This window comes from Papaver somniferum, unplaced genomic scaffold, assembly GCF_003573695.1.
Source record: "Papaver somniferum cultivar HN1 unplaced genomic scaffold, ASM357369v1 unplaced-scaffold_10, whole genome shotgun sequence".
Classification (NCBI taxonomy): Eukaryota; Viridiplantae; Streptophyta; class Magnoliopsida; order Ranunculales; family Papaveraceae; genus Papaver; species Papaver somniferum.
Genome location: NW_020618825.1, coordinates 7,777,650 through 7,800,416, shown reverse-complemented (window position 1 = coordinate 7,800,416; position 22,767 = coordinate 7,777,650). Strand labels below are relative to the sequence as shown.

Sequence of the window (22,767 nt, the reverse complement as noted above, 5' to 3'; positions counted from 1 at the left end):
TGCTTCAAAAAAAATAACATCCAAATAAAAAGAAACTTGAGACTACAAGCTGACTTCAATGATCTCAACCAGTATCACTTCAATGTAAGTCGACAAGTGATCTACAGTGTGAAGGGAGGGAGCCAAAAACTTCAGCAATTCCAATGAAAATGAAATTACTTACAGCGACATTAGATATCTAGAAAGTACATATCCAGTGAAGAAATTAAAGAGCTCATTCTGGATGTGGCTAAATACAGCACAGTTATTGGCTTTCTATCAATCAAATGTTCTTTAAATCTCAAAAATCAGCCAAAGAATCATGTTTTAATCCACAACAACCCTTTATATACCAAAACCATTTTCAAAAGCCACTACAAAACACTAAATTACAGTCAATTTTGGAACTAATCCATAAGAAAATAAATACCTAAATCAAGACAGAAAAAGAGAATGAGAAAAAGATCAAACCTTTCTTGAAGAAATGCCAAGGAAGAAATGACATCAAGACAAAATTGTGTCAAATAAGTCTGAACATCAGATACAAACGATGCTCCGGGTATACTTCTTCTTTCAGATACCTCTGATGATGAAGATGAAGACGACGCCATTGAAAAGAGCAAGTGAGAGACAAAAAAGCAAGGTCCGACCGAGACTCTGAGCTAGGTATATGTGGGCGTAATGGGCCTACACATGTGGGCGTAATGAACCGCTTTCGTTTGTCTATCAGGGGTGAGCATTCGACCCGTAACCCACGGGACAAACCATATTTTGGGGATGGATGCACGGACAGTTCACTAATGGTTGGATGCGGATGAGATTTTTGAAATCCAACGGACTATGGATTGGACCTGAATTAAGGGCATTTATATAGTTTTTAGAAATATATAGATATAGATAATTTAGAAATTCTTAAAGTGTTTGCTTGGAGTGTTGTTTATGACATTCTTATAATTTAGAAATTCTATAGTATCCAATCCATTCATCCACCATTGGATATTGGACTGGATGCGGACGCCAAATTTGTATCCGTAATAAATTGGATTGGATGCAGACGAGGTAACCCATATCTTCCGACGCTCACCCCTGGTTCTCACCTTTTACAGATTTGGAAGATTTATGTTTAGTCATATGAGCCTTGTTTGCCATGTGTATAGTCAAGTCCTCTTCTATTGACTCTGCTCGACTCTTGTACGATTCTGACGGGTGTTCATGTTTTCCTTTATATATTGTCTTATATACCGTCTGTTATGCTATTACTAGATGTTATCTTTTCTTTCAAATACTTTCTCATGGTATCGGATATCTCTGGACTCTAATGCATATACCACTACAAAAAAGAAGGCTTTTAGGGACGGCCAGTTTTGAAAAAACCGTCCCTAAAGAAGGATATTTGGGACGGTGATGGCCTGACCGTCCCTAATAGTCATAAAATATTTAAATCAAGGCTAAAATATGTCCGTCCCAAAAAAAAAACATGGCCAAATAGTATTAGTGACGGTGGAACATGGGACGGTACATAAACCGTCCCTAATACCTCTTGGGACGGTTTTTTGTCTTCTTGGGACGTTTTTTGGCCGTTCCAAGAGGCCTTCTGTTTTGTAGTGTACATAAAAGCTTTGTAAGAGTTTTTCATTCGATATGCGGTTCAATAAAAGCTTTGTAAGAGTTTTTCATTCAATCTGCATATACATAAAAGCTTTGTAAGCTTTGTAAGATAACTAAATTTAGTTATACAGTAGGTCAACTAATAATGGGACGGAGGTAGTATTTTTTTATGGTCATCATCAGCTGCCTGTTGCTTGCGTTTAGATCCTGAAATTATCGGCAAAATGACTCGGTTAATAATTCGCTACAATTGAAATAGGTCTGGAACTGAATAAAATTTTGCATTCGGAATCTCATCAAACGCCGAAAAAATATGCTCTTACCAGAAAGATAAAAATTCAATGGTAACCGACTCAATTGGAGAACCAATAGCAACTCCTATTTGAACCAAGTTCAAGACACATAAATTTGATTTTATCGACTAAATAAGTCAAGAAAGTCAAACATATGTATGTCGTTAATTTCTTGGCTTATTGTACTTCTATTTGAATGAGTAATGTACAGACTTTTTCTTCCACAGTTCTCAAGAGAGGGAGCTTTTCAAGTGGCTCTTGTTCTTGAATTCGACGAACGGTAATACCTATTCGTCCGATCCAAGAACAAGAATCACTTAATTCATTGAATCGAAGAACAACAACTACTTAAATGCAGGTTGTGTAATGTATAGATCCATCTTACACAATTAATAACATCACTATATTAAGAGTGAAATGCTTGTTTTTGATATCTAACACACCTCTTCATTTTTATCTCAAATATACTATAACTAGCTTAATTCTGGTGAGCAACAAAGAATTGCTTAAACTAATTTAAATAGTAGTAGTAGTAAATATGTGAAGGAGGAGGTTGTTGGATCATGCTGTTTATTGTGTCATTTAATTAGTTGAGTCATCCATGGAAGAATAAGAGAGGAGAATTTCGTTTGATGTGAGACAAATTTTCATGTGCATTGGAGTAGCAGCAGCTCTGATGGGCAATCCCTCGACCTTTTTATACGGTGTTCTCAAACAGTAAGGACGGGATGCTTGAGTTTCCTTTCGGCCAACAATGCTCAGATCCATTTTTATTGATCTTTTATGTATTTCTCTATTAAAAAGACGGTTGGTTAGTTTTCTCATAGGCCTAACTCAGAACACCATTTACATCGTTCCCGAGCGAAAGAACAATAAAAATGGATGTCCGAATTAAACGATTGCATCCAAGAATAAGAACAAAGGTCAAGGGTGTAGCTCAAACGGAAGAACATTGCCATTATATCACATAGGATGAGCACAGAATAACACTTAAAACTTCTGGTCTTGTTAGCATGCATCTGGACCATACATTTCACTGCATTAACCATGGTGTACCACTCGTTTTCTTTTGTGGCGTCGTCCTTCTCTTCTCAAGTACACAAGCTTTGGCTGGCATCTTGCTTCTTCTCTTTAAAATATGCTCTTGAAAGAACATCACAAAGCTCATCGGCTAATTGATACACGCCATGAAAATCTAATTTTAAACAAAGGTCAACTTGAAGTTTCACGCCCACTACTGTGCCTGAAGCCTGAAGGCACTAAACGCTGAAATTGAAGAAGGTTGCTGCAACTGTTGCTGGTGATGCATCTGCGGTTGAATCTGACTTTGTTGCGACTGCGGTGCTTGTTGGGTAGATAGGACCTACAGTTGCGCCTGCGATTTCGACTGAGATTGAACTTTTGAACAGGAGTTTTCTGGGGATGAGGTAATTTTTGATTCTCCCACTACAATTAATGCACATTCAGAGAAATGAGATCATTTCCACAACTTGGAGATGCAAAACCATATCGGAAAACAATAATGTGAAAATCAAAACATTGAGGCAATGAGAGTAATCACATCACCCTGCTTTCACTTGTTACACTGTGATAATAATATTTTGCCCTTCAGAGGAGGTCTTCGTCCAATTACTAGGAGGAAGTGCAACCTGAAGGTGGGAAACTGGCACTTGAGGGACTGGAGACGGTAAAGGTGCACATGCTGGGAGATAACCATTCAATAAACTCACCCCAGGTAAGGTGAACAGATTGTGCAATGCTCCTCTCATGGACCTCTTAGAATCCTCTCTGAAGTTGCATATTTTATGAAACAGCATCCTGCAGAAGTAAAAGAGTTGGCCTTCAAACACTATTAGGCTACTGCTATCAATAATACGTGCCAACAGCTAAGTAGTATGAGATTACCACATGGCTGCCGCACGTGCTCTTAAAAAATTAGGACACATCAATATTAATCACTACACGAAAAATCAACGACACAAACTAAAAATTCCTTGCTCACTGACAAAAGAACACGGCCTAGTTAGGTTCGAGATTAAGATTTTAACAAAATTAGGAAAAATCAATACAAACCACCGACACGTAAAATCAACAACACTGAGAACGCACAAATTAAGAACAAAATTACATCAAAACTGGTCCAAAATCAAATACGCATTTCCATGGGAAACTATCAAAACTCATCCTTTGACTATGTAGAATCAAAAAAGATAAAAAGTGCACATTGAACAACATACTATGACAAGCGTAACTAGCAAAAGCCAAAAAGGTCATGCTATAATAGAAAGCCTTTATGAGTTTTTCACAGCAGTTGCAGTAACTTGCTTGCTTCTGCACTGATGAGCATCTCAGTTGTACACCCGAGCGATAGTTACCTGGTACCGCAGCAATTGATGGTTAGCGAAAAGTTCAAATAATATAGGATAAAGAAAGTTGGAAGTTAAAGATGTACCTGTGACATCGTCACTTGGTTCCTTGAGATTGTAGATCAGCAATAAGGACCTCTAAGCTTGCTGTTGCATTATCAAGATTCTTTTTTAGAAGAGCACTGGCCTGCCAAAAATTACCCTACAAGTTAGTATTCATTGATTTTCATTAAAATCAATAGTCAGTGGACTTTAATTCGGCTGTGAGACAGGTGACTGTAGCCCAATACTGATATGATTAGTGTAATGAAGTTCACGATATTCAGCGATTTAAACTAATTATATTCATCAGCCGAATCACGTGGGGTGTTTTAATAACCAGATTCTAACTGTTACCTAAAACCAGAAACGTTTTTTCTCTTTTGTTTTTACGCTTCCAGTTTTACTACTGTACTAATAAACATTGCCTTAACAAATCACTTATATTCCCTTGTTTTTCTTGAACAGGATAAAGAGAGTGTAGAGGCCCGTTTTCCATAACAATGCTAACACATTCATTTTTATCCTGTATACTGATATTGCAATACAACTAGAAGAAAAAAGCACTATTATTTGTATGGTAATTTTAAATAAACGACCTCTTCCCTTCTGTATTCCAGCATGACATTTGCTCCAACCATAGACATATCAGAGTCCGACTCATGCGGGCCTGTGAATATATGCCTTCTGAAACTTTAAAATCGGCTATTTGTTCCTGCAACCAGATAGAATGTGGAAAAATGATTATGAACCAATGACACGATGAAAAATGTATCAATCAAGAAGGGGGAGCCTTAATGTTCTACGAAGCACCAACTACAGCATACTATGTGAGACTCCCAAATCAGCTATGAACAGTCAGTAAGATGTATCAGAGTCCCATAGAACAAAAATGAAGAATAGATGGTGGTAGGCCTAGTGGCTCCGCGTGATCAAAATCAGGAAGCACACTCATACAAATAAATTCAAGTTGTTCAAGAAGATTTCAAATTCAACTAAAAACAAGGTTTCTCTATATTGACCATCCAGTGAAAGGATGTGGATCCTATGGCAATCAATTACACATATAAGACCCGAAGAAATCCAGTTAGGAAGTTCATAAAAGAAGGCATCATTTTTTTTATTTTTGTTTATAGGAAAGGCACTAAGAGGCAGTATATATGAGTTGCGTTGCAGCAGCTGTGGATGTACCACTCATTCTGCCAATGTTGTTCTTGTAAAGAAGGGCCAAGTTAAATGCCTCCATGTTTTGACTACGAGTAATAATACTAACATTTAATAAAACAAAAGATATGGGATTTATGGCTATATTTGTACTAGTTTCTTCTTGATTTTGTCCCGCTTCATAGTATTTGAGATGAAATCTTCCTTGAGCAGCTTCATTGTAGAGTAGTCTGAAACCATCTAGAATGTCCATTGATTCAACAAATATTACAATATTTGTGTGCTGCATCTCTTTAGCCCACTGAAAAGCTAGGTCAGCCCCTCCTGTGACTCCCCCTTCTCCATAGTGTCCTGGATGTCCTCTCGAGCCAATGATGTTTTCTGCAAACAAGGCATCATTGATAACTGTCTTTAAAGTAACAGATGCCCAAGAAATGGTCCAGAGAATCAAACAAGAACTGACACAGCTGCAAACAATTCGACTTTTAGGGAAAGACTCTGAGCTCATAAATGAAAGTTCAAAAGTCAAAATACCAACTTAGACGATGCAACAAAATGGGCCACTTGAATTTTTGGCATGGTTCATCATCTTCATTTGTCCGTAGTGGTTCATCAGAAACATATTTTTGGAAAGTGACGATGAATGACAAACATTATGGCTGATAATAAGCTGGGATGAGCTAGGACTAAAACAAGATACAGTATGAGCTTAAAAGAGTTGGTCCAGGAACTCAGAATTCACCAATTGCCATTTGGAATGATAGGAGATAAGAACAGCAGAAAATAAAAGATTAACGCACCAGTACGACTGCACTCGCTCTGGTCGAAACTCAAAAACCCTGCTTGATAAAATAAAGGCTGGATAAGCCTGCACTCAAGCATCTACAGTCAAACTTTTTTGGCATCTCTAATTTGAATGAGCATAAAATGTAGACAAATAAAAGAAATATTAACCAGCAACACCTCTACTTCAAAAAAATAATCATATGCAGATGTCCCAGCAAAACTGAATCTCTACTGACAGAGATACGAAATAAATATAGACTAGCTGAGATTGTTGCTACTAAATCGACATTAAGAAATCAAGAGTTCGTCCAGCATAGCAACGTTTAGCTTGAATTTCTATAGAATCTATATATGTACTTGTGAAAAAGGTTTGTATCTAAGCAAGATGTATACAGAAGTGTTATCGATCAAGAAGTTGCGCATTGAAATCAAATTTAAATAACTTAAAAAAAAAATGAACAAAAGTCCATGGTGTCAAACAGATGGACAGAAATATGTGCTGGGTGCAATAATCAAAAACAAGAAAAAATCAAATAAGTAAAAGTTATTGATACTTAGCTCCTTTATAATGGAAGTGATCGATTAGATGAAATGAACGAGCTCTCCAGATCTCCGCAACAACAACAAGGCAAAACTTTGGAAAAACATAATGAGTCACGTGTTCAACACGTTGTTCTTAAGACATTAGCGCCCGGCTACACTCAAGAGTGATGCTATAGCCCTCACAAGACGGATATCTCCAGGATAGAGCTTGGCAACTCCGAAAAAACCCTTAAGGAAAATCGCGAACGCATAAGAAAACAATATAAAATATTTTCCGTTGAGGCTCCCTCTAAAATATAGAGAAACCCCTTTCCCACAGATTTTACAAAAGTAGTGAATTTGTTTATATAATTGACAAATACAACTTAAGAAGAGAAACTCCCCGATATGGGACTAAAAGGTTGATATAGTCTCTTAAAACTACTAAAAAAAATGGAAACTCCACAATGGGACTAATAAGTTTCATCCACAAAGAGAACAATAAATTAGTTTTATTTAGTTAAAAACCTTAAAATAATAATTAATAAATATTGTTTCCAACAATCCCCCACATGAATGAAAACCTCAATAAAACATGAAAACACAGATAGATTATGGTAAATCGACATCCCAATCTCACGACCCACACAAACAAACGGATCGTGCAAGTGTTGAAATCATACTAGTCATTTCTACGTCCTCTACCTCACGCAAAAGTGTGTTGACCCTAGAGTCATACTATGAATTGCACAAATCATAATAGTGTAGAGAGCTTTCATCTTCAGTTTCTCACAGGTGAGACTAAAGGTATCTTTCACCAAAGTGAAAAAGCGTGAACTAGTGAACCCTTAGTAACCCTTAGGTCCTAAGTTCCAGTAATACCAAAACCATTAAAAACGAAAATCACATAAAAAACGCAGGAAATACCATTTTACGCAGAGGTGTCCATGAGGTCTTGAACCTTTTCTTAGTGAGATATTACCAGAATTACTTGCTAGAGAAAGTGAATGATGTCTTGAACTGCTGGCGTTTGATGTGATTCGCGATAACAACCACGGATGATATCTCCAAGGTTGCTGCCAAGTTCGTGCCGTTTTGTCCAATTTGGCCCTGGACATATCTTGTTTCTCATAATGCCCTAGAGAATCAAAGCTCATATTCTCATAGGAAGCGGCCCCGCTTCCTCATTCAGATAGGTGAGTTTCCATAAAGAGTGTTACTGCTACACCCCACTCCAATCTTAAATTGAAACTGTAGAAATCATTAAGACTTCTTAAAAGTAATCCTTCACATGCAGTCACACTATCACGTTTACACCATAGGGAAGGGACAGAGAATGAAATTCTCTGATAGTGCTTACCTTTACCCACCACAAATTAGTTGTCTCATTCAAACCTTCATCTTGGGATCTCCAGTCAGCAAGGTTGAGTATCCTTCATGGCAAGTTTAATTTATGAGCTTAAGCCCCACCCCCTCGATGCATTTCTAACTATCTCTTTGGATAAACCTTTCGTCAAAGGTTGTGCGATATTCTCCTTGGACTTTATCCAATCAATGGAAATAACGCCGATTGAGATTAATTATTTTTAGCTTTAGATATTGCAGCTTGGATAATACAATGTATAAATATAGCTGGCACATGCCTATGCCAGAGAGGAATGTCTTCTAAAAAGAATCTTAGGCACTCGGCCCCCTCTCGTGCTTTATCCAACGCAATACTCTCATATTCCATAATGAATTGAGAAATATATGTTTGTCTGAAAATCTTCTAGAAACAAACCCTCTTGCTATAGTGAAAACATATCCACTGGTAGACTTAGACTCCTCTAAGTCAACTATCCAGTTTGCATCACAAAGTCCCTTAAGGACAACAAGATACCTTTCATAAATTAAACAAAAGGTAATAGATTATTTTAGGTACCATAATACTCTACTAAGTGCATACCAATGCTCTTTTTCTGGACTACAAGTATATATACTTAACTTACTCACAATATAGGCAATGTCTGGACTCTTACATTTCATTAAATTCATCAGACATCCTATAACTCTTGAGTATTCAAGTTAAGATACTCCATTACCCTTATTTTTCTCGAGCCTACAAGAAGAATCGTATGGAGTACACACAGGCTTACAATCAGACTGATTGTATCTCATAGGCAAAAATTCAACATAATGAGAACGACTAAAAATATAATTTTTTGATTATCTTCTAATCCTCATCCCTAAGGTTACATCAAAAGATCCTAAGTCTTTCTAGTCAACGTTCTCATTCAGTGCATGTTTTTAGTAGAATTAATCACGTCTATGTTTGTATCAAGTATAAGCATATCATCAACATATAAGCATACAATCACACAGACATCCTTAACAAGTTACTTGTAAATACACTTGTAAGATTCATTAACTTAAATCCACTACACATTATCACATGATCAAATTTTCCATGTCATTGTTTACATGCTTATTTGAAAACCATACAAAGATTCGTTCAATTTACAAACTTTGTCTTCATAACCTTTTACTACAAAGTCCTCAGGTTGGTCTATGTAAATTTCTTTATCTAATTCACAGTTTAGAAAAGCTGTCTTAACATCCATCTAATGTATCTCCAAGTTGTTTATGGATGAAATATCAATTAGCATCTCAATAGAAGTAATTCTCGTCACAAGTGAATAATAATCAAGGAAATCTACGCCTTCTTTTAGTTTATAGCCTTTATCTACCAACTTAGCTTAATATTTTTCCACAGTTCCATCTACCTATCGTTTCCTCTTAAAGACTCATTTACATCCCATGGTCTTACTCCCTCGAAGTAAACTAGCAAGCTCCCAAGTCTGGTTCCGACGGACTGAGTCCATTTCACTAAATGAAGCTTCTTACCAGAATGAAGTTTCAGTAGATATCAATGCTTTTTTACAAGTCTGGGGCTCAGACTAAGTTAGGCATGTTATGAAATCGGTTTCATAAGAAGTCTCAAGTCTAATTGTTTTACTTCTTTTAGGCTCAACATCAACTTCATCTTCCTTTAAAATAGGTTCTGACTATTTGAAAATAAATCTAGGGGATCAACAACACATCTCTAATGATGTACAAGTTTAGAATAAACATGTTCAAAGAACTCAACATCCCTAGATTCCGTAATAATATTCACACCGAAGTCAGAAAAAATCAGAACACACAACCAAAAATATATATGTAGAAGTATACTCAGCATACCCTATATGAAGACACAATCAACATTTTTGGTTTCAATCTAGTTCTTAGGAAAAGGAATTACGACCTTATTCAAACACCCCGACACTTTGACGCATTCATAAGAAGGTATTCTATTCAGGATATACTAGTTAAGAGGACTGCCTCCCCCCATAAGGCCGTAGGTAATCCTGAACTAATCAACATCGCAATTATAATCTCCTTAAGGATACAGTTGTTATGTTCAAGGCTTCTAATTGGTTTCCAACTTCAAGTTTGTACATCTTAAGGCTTATAAGGCATCATCCTTATCCCTAAGCAAGTATACAAGATAGTACATCGTACAATCCTTTACTGAAGTTAAAACCATCTTTTACCATAATGATTTTGGGTTGAACTCATGTCAACTAGGCCTAACTGAACTAATTCTAAAGGCTTAGAATTACTCTGAACATTTGTGCTAAAAGGTTTTATATCTTATTTTGATTCTTCAAATATTTCACTTTTTTGTTCAGAATCCAAACTAAATTTGGTTACGCATACTATGCTAGCCAGTTAAGCATTGACTTATAAGTTTACGGTTCCAAGTCTACCACGTAAAACAATCAATCCTATAAAGAAAGCACAAGAATCAACTATGTTCACATCATCAGTTTTTCCGTTAAGCTTATATAGACCCAAATTCCTATAACTCTTGCTTAAAAAATCACTGCCTAGTTACAACAAGTTTTCCAGATTCAATTAAGATCTTAAATATTTTTCTATCTACAACAGAACAGGATACAAGATTCTCGCATATGCTCGGAACATGAAAACTTCATTCAATGTGAGAATATTACAGATATGAGCTTCTTCTCGACCTTTTCCTTTTATGCAACCTCTATTGCAGATGAGTTACTCAAGAAGAGTTTCTCGACATCCCTTATCCTCTCATAAGAGGTGAACAAGTCTCTGTTTCAACAAACATGCTTAGTGGCTCCTGAGTCCACCCAGTCTCTCACATTGGTTATTAAAATAACTTCCGATATCATGCTACTGAACTCCTTATAGTTTTTTTCAACTAAATTAGCATTAACTTTCTAATTATTAAGGTTTTTATGTTATCTACACTTTACTGCCGTATGGCCAGGAATTTACACACATAAAAATCACCCTTAATTAAAGTAATGCTAGATTCAGGTTTATGGAACATACCTTTCTTAAGAAGACTACGCTTATAGTTGTGTTAGATGTTCTCTCCTTTGTTAGCTTTGGAAGACTTGTGTTCATCCACATGCGCCTGGTAGCCATGTCCATTTTCGATTTCATGTCACAATCTTCATATATACTCTGACCACGGACACGGTAATTTTACAATCACCTAATACACCACATTTCACAAACCTTAGTTCCAAATCGGAAAATAAAATATGAGTTTTGAAGATAACATCTAGATCTGAAATTTCGTTTGAATCACCATATCAAAAGACTCATGGTTACCCAATAAAAACTACTTTAGTTAACAACAAATTTCTGCTCGTCAGAATTTTTCAGAAACATTTCTCTGTTTTGTAAAATATTAAAAAAATACTTTTACAACTCCAAAAATTCCTAAATTTAATGTGGGAAACTATCAGGATGTCTAATACATCATGTCAAAATGGCTCAACTAAATTTCTTTTAGGCTAAGAGATAACCTCGAAACTCTACAGCTGACCAAAAATTCGTTTTTCGTTTTTCATTCCACAAATAACATCCATGATTATTACAAATGCTAATGTCTTAAGATTGTTGGGTGAAATAATCAAAAACAAGGAAAAATAAAATAAGCAAAAGTTATTGATACTTAGCTCCTTTATAATGGAAGTGATCGATTTGATGAAATGAACGAGCTCTCCAGATCTCCGCAACAGCAACAAGGCAAAACTTTGGAAAAACAGAGTGAGCCACGAGTTCAACACGTCGCCCTTAAGACATTAGCGCCTGGCTACACTCAAGAGTGATGCTATAACCCTCACAGGATGGATATCTCCAGGATAAAACACTCTACTACACCTACTACTAACATATGTAGTAGATGCTCAACTTGAGCTTGACAACTCCGAAAAAACCCTTAAGGAAAATCGCGAACGAATAAGAAAACAATATAAAATATTTTCCCTTGGAGGTCCCTCTAAAATATAGAGAAACCCCTTTCCCATGGATTTTACAAAATTACCGAATTTTTTTATATAATTGACAAATACAACTTAAGAAGAGGAACTCTCCGATATGATACTAAAAGGTTTATATAGTTTTCTTAAAACTACTAAAAAAATGGAAACTTCACAGTGTGGGGAGAATAAGTTTCATTCACAAAGAAAACAATAAATTAGTTTTATTTAGTTAAAAATCTTAAAATATAAATTAATAAATATTGTTTCCAACAATATGAATAGCGAACCTTACCTCACCAGTACCCTTCTTAGCCTGCAAAGTAGCAACTACATTCAAACACTTCTCAATGTCAGGAATTTTGCCTGGCTATCAAACAGTAAAAAGAACATGATCAGTTACGCGGACAAGCCAGTTTGTTTCTTAAAACAGCTAGAAGCAGTAAAATTACTTTGAGGTCTTCGCTAGTTAATGTGTCGAGACAAAACACACACCAAAATTATTAGACAAGCAGGCCCCTATTGTGTTTTATAAGTCAAATAAAATGATGGTTCAAATCAACCGAATCACATTTCATATTTTAATCAGCCACTCAGCTTTCTTTGTGAATTAAAAGCGTTTACACATATTCTGCACCAATTCAGTAGTTTCCTTGTGAGCTACATATACTTAAATCTAACCAACATGAGATCTGAGAAAACCCAAAGTAAGTTACCTGAAGTTCCTGCTGTTGAGCTAGAAGTTTCATCTTAACCACCTTGTACTGTTGAAGCCAGCAGAACATTAGTACAAATACGAAAGCGGACCAATATAGCATAAACATGAAATTTAATTTTCATATGATGGACTTCGTGAGTCCTATGCGACCATAAGCTACCGACTAAACTGAAGGGAAAGTTCTACAAAACGGTAATCCGACCCGCATATCTATACGGGGCGGAGTGTTGGGCGACTAAAATCCCACACATCTTAAAGATATATGTGGCGGAAATAAGGATGCTAAGATGGTCTTGTGGGCTGACAAGACATGATAAGATGCGGAATGATTTTATTCATGGGAAGCTTGGGGTAGCATCGATGGAGAAGATATTCACGCAGCACCGGATGCGTTGGTTTGGGCATCTCCAGGAGAGACCGGCTGAGGCCCCGGTACGTTTAGGACGCATCGGACGAGCCGAAGACAGAATGAAGAAACGAGGATGGCCGAAATTAACTTGGGATGAATGTATAAAACGGAACCTGAAAGACCGAGGCTTGGAAAGAGAGTTGACGCTCGACAGAGCAGCGTGGAGGGCTGCGATCCACGTAAAAGAGGTATGTACATGAGGTACGTGACTGGACCCTTCTTTACCTTCTATACCTTTGATTATTCGTTTCAAGCTTTATCTCTTAGTAGGACTGTGCAAACCGCGAACAAGTAAACCGGTAATCCATAATTGTGAAAGGGGACATCCCTCAATAGCTCTACAGCTCGCAGGATCGTGAAGGGGAATAATCACCCCGTAGCCCTGCATCTGGGACATGGAATACGTGGCCTCATCACCTACATGGTCGCGAATGCGTAATCCCATGGAAGTGATGGGACATTACCCCTGTGCCGAAAACGAACAAGACACGGAAGGTATTAAGGATTACTCTTACCTTCGGGTAAGTTGTGTCTCGGCCAGCAGACAGCCGGTGTAAAAACTTCGTCGCATCTTGGAGATACGGTCTTTACGAGACAATATCCCTGCTCGACCTGGTACTTGCTACTGGAAAAGAGCTCTGGTTTTGGTTTTGGACTTCCTGTTCCCCAAAACCAATGCTTCTAGAGTGAGTCACAACTTTCCTATGAATAGCAAACACAGTCCTAGTAGCAACAACACCTTGTTTTTGATATTTTTCCCGTGTTGGAATGTATTGACAGCGGTACTTGTATCGGACACACGTGGAAAGGGCTAAACTTCTGCTAGCTACGAAAATTTAATATATTTGAATCCTATAAAGCTTGAGAAAATGGCAGAAGAAACAAAGAAAGAAAAAAAAGCGCCAGACACATACATGACTGTGTCAAACCCTAACTCTTGTGTGTTTTTATGTAGCTATGCCAGTGCCAGGTAACTTGTATAGGTATACGTCCCTGAATCTTGCCAGTTACTTTTCACATTTCAGTGTGCCTTACCAGTAGTATCTGACATTGTTGTTACGTAGAAAAACAATTCACAATTCAAAAATCCTTACGAAACTACTCTTACTGGGCAGCATGAATTGTATATCGACACTAAATCCGGTCTAAAGATGTATCGTTCATTAGAAAATGAATTGTAATATGTAGACTTGTACCATACTATTAATCAAATCATGTTTTAGTACTCCTACAACCTTATATAAGAAAAACCCAGTTCCTAAAACCTCTGTGAAACCCTAAACTACAATCAATTTTGGCTGAACCCACACAATAATAAATGTACCTAAATCAAGACAGAAAAAGAGAATGAGAAAAAAAGATCAAACCTTTCTTGAAGAAATGCCAAGGAAGAAGTGACATCAAGAACAGATTGTGTTAAATAAGTTTGAAAATCAGATACAAATGAAGCTCCGGGTGTACCCTTCTTTCGGATACCTCCGATGATGAAGACGAAGCCATCCAAGAGAGCTAAGTGAGAGACGAAAGTAAGGTCTGAGGCCAGGTATATGGGCTTTTCTCAAGATTTGTGTTTGGCCATATAAGCCTTGTTTGCCATGTCTTATCGTCAAGTCTTCTTTTGTTGACCCTGCTGGACTCTTGTACTAGTTTTTTACTTTTTTGAAGCACGACTAACGATATTGTAACAACCTAATTAATTCTATGGGAAATGAAAGTTGCACTTAATGATGTTCCTACAACTGTCTGGAAAGCACTATGGAAAATAAAATTGCCTCATCGGGTTAAATTTTTCATATGGAAGTGTTTGAAAAATATAGTTCCTACAAGGGTGAGACTTTCTCAGCAAATGCAAGATATTGAAACTCACTGCCAAGTTTGCAAACAAGAAAATCAAATCCTTTTTCATATCCTCATCAGCTATTCTCATGCTCAGGCTGTATGGCGCTCCATTAATATCAACATTGATCAGATCATTAATCAATGTCAGACTGTTAAAGAGTGGATTATTTCTTGGTTTCAAAATATCATGTATGAATATGTGGCGCAAATAAAGCAAGGTCAAGAGATCATCACGTGGGTGGTCGTAGTGAGTTATTAAACACCAAGTGACCAAACAGTCTGTTTTTTGATGTAGTACTGATTTCATTTGTGTATGTAAACTCATTTTGGTATCATATGGTTGATTTTGTTGAACCAAAAACGATGATCTACTAGAATGCATAGAAACCTATAATGGTTGGTGAAGTACGGGTGTGTGCCTCCTTAAGCACGACATACTGAACATGGATAGCAAATGGATAGTTGTTTGGTGGTTTTGTACCCATGAGAAAAAATTGATCAGTAAGAAATGTTCTTACAGTGAGTAGTTGTACTTAGGTATGTTGGTTGGTAAAAAACTGATATTGTAAAACTTTCAGTGGTTCAAACATAGAAATACCATATTGTAAAATGAGTGCTGCACTGGTAAAGGAGACAAATTAAAATACATGCCATCCATGTCTCCATGCCGTTGGATGCCAAACGAAGGGTTACAACAATCAACGGCCACCCTTCCTTCTGAGATACAAATCTCAGCCGTCCAAGTTCGCCACTAAACGCGTGGAAAATTTTGACCCAATGTCAAACCCTAATTTTGGCCGCGCCTAAAACTATGCAAAAATCCTAGCTTGGCCGCGCCTAAACCATGCAAAAGCCACGCCGGCCATGCCTCCATACCGTTGGCTGCCAAACGGAGGGTTGCAACAATCAACGGCTACCCTTCCCTCTGAGATGCAAATCTCAGCCGTACAAACTTACCACCAAATGACTTGTGGAAATCTCTTGGCTACGGTGCCAAAACCCTAATTTCGCCACGGTGCCAAAGCCCTAATTTGGCCACGCCAAAGCCATGCAGGTCGTGTCTCCATGCCGCTGGCTGCCAAACAGAAGGTTGCAACAATCAACGACTATCCTTCCTTCTGAGATGCAAATCTCAGCCGTACAAGCTCGCCACTAAACCAAACGACTTGTGGCAATCTTTGGCTACGCTGCCAACTCTTTGGCCTCGGCGTACACTTAGCTACGTCAATTCTATGTTCACGACACCAAAACCTAATTATGCATGCCAAGAGCATGCGCAAGCCATGGCAGCACTGTGGCCACGCCACTGGCTACCAATGAAAGGTAACCACAATCAACGGCTAACCTTTCTCTCAAGATGCAAAATCTCGACCGTCGAAGGTCACCACCGAGCCGGAAAGCCTCCCAAGCTCAACTTGCCAAACAATAGCAACATGCTACACAAAACACTCGAGACATCAAAACATGTCACAAACTGGGGGATGCTCATCAGGGTATTGGTCTGGCGGTTTACAGCGTGCGGCGTACACTACGCCCGTTACAAGAAAGTGTTATAAGAGTGAGGCGGTTAGTAAATACAAGAAGTAATGGTGAAACGTTTTCTTCATTATGGAAACATCAATTCCAGGTGTTACCCGTTACCACTTTCTTCCATTTACTCAACCGTTTTCACTTCTTACAAGACCAGGGTACGTTGCGTTGCGACTTGTATAAATAAGTCGCATCTATTTCCACCAAAGGACAAGTTTTGGGTCAGGAGAATACAAAACTCAGAAATAACTTGTTAGCCTTCCCATCTGTTAGCTTTCCACTTTCTTATACAAGTCGTCAAACAACTACTCTTCCCGAATCAACTATTCTGGTCTCAACACTCTCTTCTCTTCCCTCCCTAGACCAACCCTTCTCCTTCACTTTGTGACCGAAGCAAGTCTGGAACAGCCATTTCTTGGTTTAGGACGGATTTGTACGGATTGATATCTCGAATCAAAGTACTCCCTTGCAGTACATTTTTTAGGGTTTAAACTCGTTTCTCACCCACACACTCGAAATTACCAAAATCAGCAGAAACTGTTTTCACCCTCAAACAGCAAGAGATCAAACAACTGCAAACAGTGTTATCACTTCTTTCAACTTTACTAAAGTTTCTTATGTTAGTAGGAATTTTAATTCTTCAGCAGATTTTATTTTTAAAGTAGTAAGGAGAGATAAACTTCAAGTAGAAGAATTTAGTCATGATGTTACACAACTGCAAACAGTGTTATCCAGGCTTTTAGATCCTGGTATTGATTAATAAAATCTCCCTTTTTATCTAAAAAAACCTAATTAATTCTAAAACTTTGATAATTTTTTTATATTTTTTTAGCAAACTTTCATTCCATATGTGATTCAAAATCTTTTTCGATATCTACAGAAAGTTTTTCATATTAAATTTAGCAATTCTCATCAACAATTTTTAAATATTATTCTTGTTCTTGACCTGAATTTTGTTTAAACAAATTTCTCCATCATGACCAAATTATGTTAAATAACCTTGCTAAATTGGGGCCTATAGATAACTTCATCTACCTTATATACAATGATAAGCGGTGTCTAAATTTATTGAAACTACCAAAATTACTCTCTAGAAAATATTAATATTACTAAAAATTACCCCCATCAACTCTTAATAATAAAGCTAAAACTAAAATCAGTTTTCATTTTTAACCTAAAAACCGATTCTTCATGTTTTCTTCTCCCTCTTTATTTTTTTTATTATTTTTTTTTTGAAACCAAAACACATCGATTGTTGACGATCCAAAAACGATTAATCGTTTTCTTTCTTCTATAAAATGCCGAAACAACCAAGAATGAAGCATCCTACTAACATGAATTTTTCTAGTAATGAGAATCCCGGACTTATTGAAGTGATTCGAAAGAAAACGAAGCAAGTGCTTGAGGAAGCCGAAGCGTCTCGTATCGCAGAAGAGGAGGAAATGGGTCGAATAAGGTACTTTTCTATCAACCCGATCCTTTAAACTAGGTTTTAGTAACATGCAATCGCTTAGAAATCGAAATTTTTGAAATCAAAATTTTCCGGGTTTTACATAATCGGATTATGTTAGTGTAAAAGTAAACCGATTCTGTTTAGAAACGGTTTGTTTTCTTGCTCACATGAACCGATTGTTCTGCATGTGAATAGGAATCGTAAAATGTTAGTATATAAATAGCCTGATTCAGTTATGGTAGGGATAACCGTCATTTATGTAACTTTTTCGTTAGAATTGGATTACATATGTGTTCACAAAAAACGATTGTGTAGCTTTGAATTCTTATATGCTTAGTCAATAATCGGACTTTATATGTATATCGAAAAAACCGATTAATAGAATCGGGTTACATTAGCACTTAAAATATCCGATTGCTGGTTTTATTATGTTAGGAATCGGACTTTAAATGTGTATCGATTAGACCGATTCCTATAAGAAGAACAACCCATCGTTTCTGTATGTTTTTTTTGTTAGAATCAGATTACATGAGCAATTGAATAAACCGGTTGTTTATTTGTTATGTTAGGAATCATATTTTATATGTATATCGAATAAACCGATAACTAGTGCAAAATAGTAGTTTCACGACCGTCAAAGCAAGTCATAGATAGGAGTTAAATGACTTGCTTTGGCGGTCGGGGAAAGGGTCATTGTTTGAGCGTCTTTTTCATCTATGACGTGGCTACGCGAGTCGCTGAACAAACTATATCAATGACCGATTTTAACAGTCAAGGTCTTCTGACTGACCCCAATCGGTCGTAGATATAGATTTTAATATACGAACAAAACATATCTAGACGGGCTGACTGAATCTGTTTGGCCTGACTGAATCTGATCAAATCTCAAATGAGAATTCAAATAAAACTCAAATGAAAACCAAATCAAAAATCAAGTTCAATGAAACTGAAATAAAACCTGTACTCATAAACTTATTATGACATTTCCATTGATCAGTCAATGTATTCATTATACAATTTACAACTGCATTCAGTTTACACTTAAATTCAAAATCATACAAAAAAGGGTTCAAATTATGAATTCACACATATACAAATACAAAAAAGGATTTAAATGCTGACATCAAATCAATATAAGTTTTAACTAGTAAGATGTAAGATTAAAGACAAGTGTGATTCACCAGCAGAATGATAAACTCTCCTATCCCCAATGATAACTAAGCCTACAGTTAATAATAGAGTACCTGCAACAAAAATAATTCTCCAAAATCAATAAAACCAACATAAAAAGACAAGATGACAAGTTCTTATGACTTCATCAAAGCATAGGTAAGGATGATATATACTTCTTACCCTCACAAGCATTCCAACATACTATAATGACTGGATGTTCAGATGTTCTTCTAATATTGGCATCAACTGCAATCCAACTATCTTGACACAAGAGTTGAGTGCCCATTCACTAATTAAGTTGTATATTACCTGCAAAATTTATCATGCCCATTAAATCTCAAAGCCTTCTCTTTTATCACTGCCTTAATGGCCACATTCATTGGTTTGGTCAGGATAGTCTATCACATCTTAAGTGTTCCAACTGTCATTAAATATGACATGAAAGATAGAAAAAGTTGTGTGCTCCCTAAGAACCAAATCCTATTTGGATCTATAAATGTTAACACCATATGTGTATGATAGAAAAACAGAGATAGAAACAGAGAGAAACTCTCTGCAACTCCAAAGAGTTGTCTTCTCCCTAAGAACCAAATCCTATATGGCTCTATAAATGTTATGCATTGGAGATAAAACTTTAACAGATCAGTCACATTAGTGATACGCATACCTTATTGAATTGCACCTGCAAAGAGCTGTCTACTCCCTAAGAACCAAATCCTATTGCTTTTCCATTGCACTACTATGCTCCTGAAACACAAAAGGAAGTTAAATATGTTGCAATTGCATGAAATTAACAAAATTGTTACAGCTGGTTTCACCAGCTTTCAGAAAACATCTAAATTAAGCAAGCAAATATGAACATTGAAATATATATTAATATCGAAATGTTACCTAAACTGAGATAACACAACACTCCAGATATCTTCCTGTGTAACCACCTTGAGTTGAACCTTTTACAGTTGTTGCTCTCAAATGTCTCTTCTTTGCTTTTTACACCCAGCTGATCAATCCAACTTGTTCATGCTAGTGAAATATAGCCTTGTTGAGTGAATTTCCCATCTAAAAAAATCAGAGGAAAGTAACACTACAAGAAAACCTGGTTTAAGCGACCAAAATCCCAGCAAGAGCCCATAATTTTAGTCACTTTAAGGGTTTAAGCATCCAAAGTTGCAACTGCCATAAAGTTTGGCGGCTACAAACCTGTGTCATCTAATATCTAGCCACGACCGAATGTGTTTGCTCGCTACATCACTCTTTCAAGTCATCTATAGCAACTTGAAAAGTGCTTAGGTAGCTATTCACTTTGAGGCACCGACTCCTAGCAACTAAAAAATGAATCGGTTGGTACAACCTCTCTGAGCAACCAAGTTTAAGCGGCCACCACAAGTTCAAAAGAGAAGTCAGTTTTGGAAGTAGGCATTTGAAACCAATCATGATCTCATTTTAGTTTCTTATTGGTTAGATTAGCGTCATACATATCATGGTTGTTATCTTAGTTTACTATTAGGGGTGCACAATGGCCTGTCGGTCCGGTTTTTAGGCAAAACCATTGACCAAACCGTATACACCTCGGTTTTCAATTTCAAAACTGCCACCGAACTGTTGATGGATCGGTTGCGTTTGAAACTGATTCCAGTCCGCTATGTCATTTTTCTGGCTACTATTTTTCTGGCTACTATTGTTTTACCGAAACCTTGAAAATTTAAAATTATATCGATAATTCCTTTGGTCAAAAAATTTGTGGAACTTGGTCAATTATGCGGATTAACGCATCAGTTCTCATCTCGGTGAAAAATAGAAATCAGCTTGGCCAAGGTAAAATTTTTGGTCCCGGATACGTTAAGCGAACTAAATGAATATCTGAGTTGACTTAATAGTCAACCATATAAGCCCATGGAATCCAAGAAAAATCGAGTAACTATTGAATAAAATTGATTGATAACGGGTGAAACTCGTTTCAAATTAATAGGCAATAATACAATTATACCCATGGAATCCAAGGAAAATCGCGCGGAGCGAGCGATGTTGGATAAGGTTAATATATAACAGGTGAAATTTACTAAACAGTATGGACATGCGGCTAAAATTATCAATAACATGAGAAGCCGACGTAATCCAAGAGAAAGTGAATAAGGGCGACCGACAAAACTGTTGGTATTGAAACCGGTGTTGTATCCATACCCGGTTCATAGTTTGTATCTCGTTAGACTACATTTGAAGGTTGAGTCGACACTGAGCTTCATATTTATCGATTTCGATGATGTATCCTGCTAAGTTTGAAGTCAGAACCCTTCTAGAGCTTCGTGGTTCATAGTTTGTTTGTCGCTATATCGCATATTGAAGTTCGAATCGACACTTAGCTTCATATTTATCGATTTCAATGATGTATTCTTCTATGTTTGAAGTTAGAACCCCGCAGAAGCTTCTTGGTTCATAGTTTGTATGCCGTTATACCACATTTGAAGTTCGGATCGACACCGAGCTTTATATTTATCGATTTTGATGATATATCATGCTAAGTTTGAAGTCAGAACCCTCCCGAAGCTTCGTGGTTCATAGTTTGTATGCCGTTATACCACATTTGAAGTTCGAATCGACATTGAGCTTCATATTTATCGATTTCGATGATGTATCCTGCTAAGTTTGAAGTCAGAATCCTGCTGGAGCTTCTTGGTTCATAGTTTTTATGCTTCTTGAGTCTACCAGTGTGAACTAAAGCTACTTCATGACCTGTTTGACTAGTCAAAATTACTTCATGACCTATGTGACTAATCGAAATTCAAACCGGAAGCACAAAGAGAAAGCACAAAAGCACAAAGAAAACACACTTTCTTATTTTTTCTGTTTCATTCCCATATATGTTTGGAATTTTTTTTATAATTGAAGGTCGATAATAATATCTTAAATTTATTGATATATTTTTTGGATTTTTTTCATATGGAAAGTTGATAATAAAATCGAATACACGAGTTTGAACTAGCACAAAGAGAAACACACAAGCTTCTCAATCCGTATGAGCGTCCTAAAACGAATCTACACCGTCGCTTAATTTATGCAATCCGTATCAACATCCTAAAGAAAATATTAATTTATGCAATCCGTTTAGGATTCATTCTGTGCATATACAGGGTTTGGATTTTCGTGGATGGGTATGAAACTCTAATTCTCTGTCTGTATTCTCACAAATTCAATACTCTATGTTGAAGAAGATGAAGGAGCTATGCAAAGAAGAACGAGCGTTGGCTAATGACTGAGTACTCATTCTTATAGAGTTTACCAGTGTGAACTAAAGCTACTTCATGACCTATATGACTTGTCAAAATTACTTCATGACCAATGCGAATAGTCGAAATTCAAACCGTAAGCACAAAGAGAAAGCACAAAAACACAAAGAAACATACCAATTATTGAATTCATTTTTCATTTTCCCAATTCATTCTTATACATTTTTTGGATTTTTTTATATCAGAATGTCGATAACAATGTGCTAAATTTATTAATATTTTTCCTGGATTTTTTTTATGTCGAAGGTTGATAATTAAACCGAAAACATGAGTTCGT

General features: G+C 36.7%; 1 pseudogene; it reads right to left on the bottom strand.

Moving 5' to 3' along the window:
- Positions 1–4,171: 4,171 nt before the first annotated feature.
- LOC113326605 lies at positions 4,172–14,711 on the bottom strand (annotated as a pseudogene).
- Positions 14,712–22,767: the final 8,056 nt, after the last annotated feature.